Source organism: Lolium perenne, chromosome 7 (genome assembly GCF_019359855.2).
Source record: "Lolium perenne isolate Kyuss_39 chromosome 7, Kyuss_2.0, whole genome shotgun sequence".
Lineage (NCBI taxonomy): Eukaryota > Viridiplantae > Streptophyta > Magnoliopsida > Poales > Poaceae > Lolium > Lolium perenne.
This window is the reverse complement of record NC_067250.2, coordinates 105,921,448-105,929,390: the sequence shown is the minus strand read 5'-3', so window position 1 is coordinate 105,929,390 and position 7,943 is coordinate 105,921,448.

Sequence of the window (7,943 nt, the reverse complement as noted above, 5' to 3'; positions counted from 1 at the left end):
CCCTCTCAAGCAACCGTGCAATTAAGATACAAGAAGTCTCTTGTGTCCCCAACACACCTAATACACTTGTCAGATGTATAGGTGCACTAGTTCGGTGAAGAGATATTAAAACGCAGGTGGTATAGATGGTGGTAAACGGTAATTGCGATCTGAAGTAAATATTGCAGGAAGTAAAGATGCAGTAAAACAGTAAATAAGCGATGTTTGCAGTATTTGGAAACTAGGCCTATGGATCCTACTTTCACTAGTGGCCACTCTCAACATTGCAATCATAATTGAATATAAATATAAGCACTTCATCATACTACTCTCCTGTTGGATAAAGAACTCAAATTCATTGGGCAAGTGTGCAAAAGCACACCTCAAAGGCGTATTCCCAAGTACTAATAAACACCCCACACTGTTACCGTGAGCATTCATAGGAGGTACTAACACACCACAATTCATAAGGGAGTTACACACGGCGCACACACTGTCACCATTACACCGAGGTCACAGTAACTCCAAAGTTCACATAATAAAACACTTGAATAGCATATGACATCTAGATTGCAAAGCCTATGATCACATAGATGAACAAATAAGTGCTACTCTCAAACACTCTCTTGTTGGATAACAAACATCATTCATTGTGTAGGGCTACAAGAGCACACCTCAAGCCGGAGTAAACAAGCTCCACAACATCCGGAGTTCATATTAAAGTAACCTCTAGAGTGCATAATAGACAAGAGTAACATCTACATATTCATAAAGATCACACCATGGGAGAGAGAGATGAACCACATAGCTACCGGTAGAGCCCTCGGCCTCGGGGGAGAACTACTCCATCCTCATCATGGGAGTCAGCAGCGACGATGAAGATGGCGGTGGTGTCGATGGAGATGGCTTCCGGGGGCAATTCCCCGTCCCGGCGGCGTGCCGGAACAGAGACTTCTGTCCCCCGAAACTTGTCTTCGCGATGGCGGCGACTACGGAACTCTTCGTGGAATATGACTGGATTATTTAGGGTTTTCGCGACGGAGAGAATATATAGGCGAAGGGGCGATGTCGGTGGAGTCCCGAGGGGCCCACACCCTAGGGGGCGCGCCCCCCCCTCTTGGTCGTGCCGCTAGGTGGTGTGGGGCCCCTGCTGGCCGCTTCCGACTCTCCTTCGATGTTCTGGAACCCTCCGTGGAAAATAGGGCCGTGGGCTTTTGTTTCGTCCAATTCCGAGAATATTTCCTGTGTAAGATTTCTGAAACCAAAAACAGCAGAAAACAGGAACTGGCGCTTCGGCATCTTGTTAATAGGTTTGTGCCGGAAAATGCATCAAAATGATGTAAAGTGTATATAAAACATGTGATTATTGTCATATAACTAGCATGGAACATAAGAAATTATAGATACGTTTGAGACGTATCAGCTGAAAACTCCCAAGGGCAATAGCTGACATATAGTAAAATACTCCATCTGATTGCAGACGTGCATAATGTTGAGTTAATATCTCAACCTCCAATTGTTTAGTTCTCATGACTCAAACATCTAGATTGCATATCGTAGTCTTAGACCAACTTTCTGAATGCTTGTTGGACTTGAATCGGTTCGCTGGTGTGTGGATTGTGAGGAAGTTATATGCACACAAATGTCGATTGTTCCATACGAATAGAAGTTAAGTCCTATTGGATCCATGCAGGCCACCCAAATAAATCTGAATCGAATTGTCAGAGGTAACCACTATGCATGTTACTTATTTTTTATCACCAATGGGTAGAAATATCGAAACTATATACTACACATACCTTGTGACAAGGAGGCAATACAAGTGCTGGGACGATAGCCGATCTCTCTTAGTTTTTTTTAGGGAGCCGATCTCTCTTAGTTAATACCACGTGCAAAATAGCAAGTAGTACGACAATAAAAAATAAGTTGACACACACTTACAATGGATATGAAAGAATTTTAGGGATGAGATACATCAAGTGTTCTTGTGTTGGTTTGTGTTCTACCCATAGTAGTCGTATGATGCATGGATGGAAGTCGAATTGTGGCAATGGTACCAAAGCCGCACGCAATGATTTGATCCGTGTGGCTCTCTGTATGAACCTTGCAAGCCAATCATTAGCACAGATGCAGTGAGGCAGTAACCGATAATGCTTTTGGAGTGCTTCTACCATCTTCGGTATCTTCTATGTTCGCTGCTCTAGTTGTCTTCTTCAACCCTTAGTCGGGGCTGAAGCCGTCGAACGGGACAATTTCCCTTTCATAGGCCGGCAAACTAAGAAATAGCAGGCGGTGCCAATTGGTAGGGACCAGAGGTGCAGCTAGCAACCAGGATCACTAAGGCACCAGCCACATCACTTGCCTGCTCTGTATAGATTGATAATCAAAAAATATTGTGGTGGTAGCCCCGTCGGCTAAAGAGAGCAAGCCAAATACAATATTACCGTTGTCAAAGCAAGGCACACCATAATATTATATTGTGTCAATTCTAACAAACAAAATCCTAATAATTAATAACACAACCAATAGCATTTCAATGTCGTATGGGGAAGTTCTTTTAGGTTCATCCGTGAGTATCCGATTACGTCATCACTTCCCCTCTTGCTATTTCTTTCAGAAATCGTTTTACTAAATGGTTCCCTCATGTAGGTTATGTTTCTTAACCTGCAATAAAAGCGGAACAATACATTTTTTTGTCCATTCTAAGAGATGAGCAGGATAATTTTATTTAAAACATAAGGCATTAGGCCCATCTTTAAATTGATAATGCAAGTTTCGGTTAGAATTACAAGTTGTTGGGGAGTACACCTACAAAGACCACCCACATTACAAGCACACAACAAAATACAACAAGACTCACAACTTGCAAAAGCTTGGATCCTCAAACACATAACACTCGCTGGACAAGGTAGACGGGGAAACGGAGGAGGAAGACACCACATCATTGGAGGAATGCCTTCATCAACTTCGAACTAAGACAAAGAGGGCGTGCCCTCTCGCCCAGGTTTGAGGGCGTCGTACCATCAGACGACGAAGTGCTCACCCTAGAGCTCAACTTGTAAACTTGAAACACGAAGAGATTCAAAGTATGCCCATCGGGGGGTGGGGGAAGCCTACCACTCCGAAAGCCTCACTAGCGCTTCCCAAGCACGACACCCATAGTGACCAGCTAGGCAAGACCAAATGCTATTAAAGAAGTGCCTTCAAGAAGGGAGCGTCGCCAACGCGCCGCCACTATCCCAATCGGCAGACCGGACTATTGGTTTTCACCTAGAGCCAATGGTGGAGGGACTCAATCCTCAATGACGCCTCCAAGGAGGTAAGAGGCGCTCGCGATCAACGACATCATCGAAACCGACCACGTCAGGCAGGGCTTTCGCCCGAATAGATACCACCGTCCATGGAACCCACCAGCCACAACACCTCGCAAAGACCGCAAGGTGAAATCGAAGCAGATTGAGGTAGACAACGCCAAGATCAGGGAGGGAGCACGAGGTCGCCAACACCACGAGTGCCTCCCACACGGACCATCCCGCTGCTCACATAGCCGAGATCGCCGACCAGCACCCGCACGGTGGCACCCACCGCTTGGTGTCGTCATGCCCACATTATGGAGCCTCCGCTCGGGAATCCAAAGAGCCAAGCTAACACGTCTCTGTCTAGAGAACGAGCCACACACATGTAGTCGGCCAACCCTACTGGCCCACGCAAGCACCTCTGACACTTGCAACCCCCAACACCAAGCCTCCAAACCTCAATGAGTTAACCCCCACACGGATCCACGTGAACTAGAGGCCCACACCCAAAAACAACTCGGGTGTCAAGATACATGGCTGCAGATCGAGCCCGGTGAGATCTAGATGCTGCTAGTATGTGACTGAAAACACATATGATGAGGTGAGTGGTAGGTGTTTGTACACATCCCTATTTCCTGGTATGAATGCTTCTGTGTCACTATAATCAAACAGAAGTGGAAGGAACCCTGCTTTCCTCTTTCTGTTGTATCACTGTAATCAAAATGATCAAAATGATCAGATCCAATTCCAATAGATGGCACTGAAGACTGATTCAAACGAACGTGTAAGGTGAATTGATTCAAAAAGAGAAGTGGATCACGGTGGAAATACTTTGGATGTGAAAATACATAAGGTATCGGTTAGAACTGAAAAATAGACCATGTTCAACTCCATGAACTAGAACTTTTGGATTGAAAACTAACTAAAAAGCAATTTAGATGACTAATATTTATGGGCAGTGCTAAACACCTCATAATAAGCAAAAAAATGTATTCTCAAATATGCAATTTAGGTGACTGGGATTTATGGACAATGTTACACACGTAGCATATTTTCAAATATTTTTGATGGTAGTTAGATTTCCGTAAAATAATATTTAGTAAAAATTAATGAGCAGTAACGCGTGGGCATAGTTTCTAGTATCTAGTAGTACTCTAAATAATTTTGTACATGCACCGGATGGGGGCGGAATACCAATGCACTATTAGGAAAAGGCTCTTTAGTGGCGCACCAAAAACAGATTCTGTGGCGCATGGGCGGTGCGCCACAGAAACTTCGCCACAAAAATAAGATTTCTGTGGCGCACTGGCCCATGCGCCACAGAATTAAGGTTTTTTGTGGCGCACTAAAGACCGTGCACCACATAAATAAGGTTTCTGTGGCGCACCGGCCCATGCGCCACTGAATTTTGTTTGGTGCGCCACAGAATAATGTACATGTATACTCGATTTTGTACTGCTTGGTGTATTATACAGGTTTTATACACAATATGCAGATTATATACAGATATAATATAGACAGATATAATATGGACATATATAATATAACAACATTATACATCATCATCACATTACTTAGAGCTAATATAGACAGATATAATATGGACATATATAATATAACAACATTATACATCATCATCACATTACTTAGAGCCCGATCGAGTTATACATATAGCTCCATACAACTCATAATCCATGCACACATTAAGTTCATCATCTCTAGATACAAATGAAGTGACACCGGCCGCCGCCTACACTAGGATGAAATAGAGTACCGCCGCGACGATAGTGAGCAAGAGCGAGAGCACAACGAAGGTCTTCATCTTCATCTTGCTCTTGTTCGACTGGTGCTTCCTCCACTTGGCAACAACCTCGTGTCTAGTCGGGTACCCTTTGTAGCAGTTGCCGCTGAACTTGTGCATATGTTTCTTGCAGTCCTCCCACTCTTCGTACACTCCTGGAACCCGCCCCTCGAACACGACGTAGTACGTCATCTCTATGGACACAAGGCATATTAGTATATAATGCAATGGAAAGAGTTAGAGGGTTCACATGCATACATATTCACAAGAATTAAAGCAAGGAAATAATAATAAACCTAAAAGACATATAGCATCGGTATCACATAAGTAATCAAGTTGAACGACAACGACTACAATAGTAATTGAAGTCCAACAACAATGACCGTTTCGAGCAAATTAAGCAAGTTTAGTTTACAACACAGTACACATTTTCCATCGATTCAAAGTAATGCTAGACACACCGGCCTCGGTCAACGAGAGGTCTTCTTGAGCGGTTCCGGGAACGGTTTGTACAAGCCATTCGTCGTCCACGTCCTTCCATCACCCTGCCTATGTAGGCGTTCTTCGATATCCCTCTTACACAACCCTCTGAGTTGGTGTAAGAGCCCCGATCCGTTGGATACATCTTGTATGATAATTTCCGATAGCTTTACTTGGATGCGATGGAATTCTTCTCTAAGATCATCATCGTTGATCTCCCCCGATGACATTTTACTGTGGTCTCGCTTACTAGGTGGCAGACACATCATCTCTGCATCCTCGACAAACCCTTTAAGGTGATGGAGGACATAGAAGGCCTCCTTAATGCTGCTAGCTGGCTGCTTGATGCAAGGAAAGTCGATTACGTGCTTGAACCCGAGCTTTTTAGTGTCCGGCTTGACAAATTGCCCCTTCTTGTCGAAGGTGCCTCCATTTTTGGAGTAGCCAAGGATAGCCTCATCGAGAACACCCCTTATTCTCCTGTAGTCTTTCTTCGTCGTCGTATTCGACGAGTCGAAATACTGGGCTAGTGACCACTTTGGGCAAAGGATGACGAGTGTGCAGTATTTGTCCCTGCTCAACACATGCAATTGAAATGGAATGTTGGAAAGGATCGGCAATGGAAGAAATATATAAGAAAGCATAAGTTACGATGGCCGTGAGCGGATGTGTACTTACTCGGGAAAGACAGGCAGAAGAATGGTGTTCTTCTCTTTGTTCATGAGCATGAAGCTCTCGAGGTACCGCACCGCCTTGGTATGTGTCCTTGAGCCGTCCTGGAGCTCGCTATCGTGCATGTAGTAGGGATCCGCTACCGCGATGTGGGCGGTCTCTCTCTGTTGATCTTCATCTGAAGATTGATCGCGTATAGGCGGACCAAGTTATAGTCGAGCCGTTTCCAGTGAAATAGATTGAAGACGTCCTCGGACGCTATGAAGAAGATATCCGCGGGGTCTTCATGGACGAAGTTCGGGTCTTCTGGCACCATGACCGAGAACACCGGGTAATTTGGATCCTTCTCTTTAAGAAGGACGCCCTCTAGATAACGAATAGTGTGCTGCAAAGGGAGCATTGGTCCACTTGCGAGGTGTTCCATGCCCTCAGGCAGTATTGGTTTACCAGCTTCATGACACCGGGGCAAGCCATCCGGTGTCGATGGTACCACGCCGTCGGCCCGGATCCTCTTAGGAGGAGGCTGGCTCGAAGATGCGCCCTTCTTGGCTCCTCTCTTCCTTGCCTTCTTCACCTGACCTGCTGGGGGTGCTTCGGGTGCTGGTGGTGCTGATGGTGGTGCTTCGGGTGCTGCTGGGGTCGGTGCTGGTGGTGCTTTGGGGGGTTGCTTGGGTTGCTGCTGGGGTTGATTTGGGTGGCTCCCCGACGATCGTCTTACGCAGCGTGTTAGGGCTGAAAACGGTAGTAGGCTTGACTTGAGCTGGATTGCTAGCCTCCGGAGGAGTTTCTTGAGGAAAACCCGTGAAGGTCAGGCGCAGCTTCGTGACTGTAGTGGGACGACCAAGTTGATCGCCGTGAGTGCGGAAGGCTTCTTCATCCATAGGAGGCATGTACATATGTTGGCTGCAGGCGCCAGTGTTGATGTAGGCATCGATGTCATCATCATCATCTCCATCATTGCCATCAAGTGGCGCCATGACCTGGACCACGATCTCATCCTGTAGCATCTTGAGTTGCCTCACGCCGATCGACTTCCTAGTGATAACGTCAAAAAAGTTGCAAAGGCCAAACAGCGTATCACGGACGTGCTCGTCCATTATCCTTCGAATCGCAACGGGAAGTATCTGCATCATGAGCACGTGACAATCGTGAGACTTCATCCCGGTGAACCTCTTCTTCGCTACGTCCAGATATCTGCTTATATTCCCCGAGTAACCGAGGAACTTTCACTCCTAGGAGGCACCTGAAAAACTGCTCGAGCTCCTTCTGACTCGTTGTGAAGCAGGCAGCGGGAAGCACCACCGCGTTCTTCTTAGCCCTTTTGCGGGGACGTTGAGTCCCTTTCGTCTGATCATCATCATCATCGTTGTTGTTATCATCAGTATCGGGGGCTTGAAGATCTTTCCTGATGCCAAAATGTTTCAGATTGTATCTTGCTTTCGGTCCATCCTTGGACTTTTCTGAGTTGCAAAGAGTGCCAAGCAGACTCTCGGTAACGTTCTTCGTAATGTGCATGACATTGAGGCAGTGGGGCGTGTGGAGGACTTTCCAGTACTCCAAGTCGTGGAAAACAGACCTCGCTTTCCATACACCGAGCAGCGGCTCTGGCTTCGGTCGCTTCTTTCCCGGTGCTGGGCACTCCTTCCAATGTTATCATCAGTATCGGGCTCATCTTTGCCATTGAACAGATCACCGCATTTTCTCCACGGGTTATC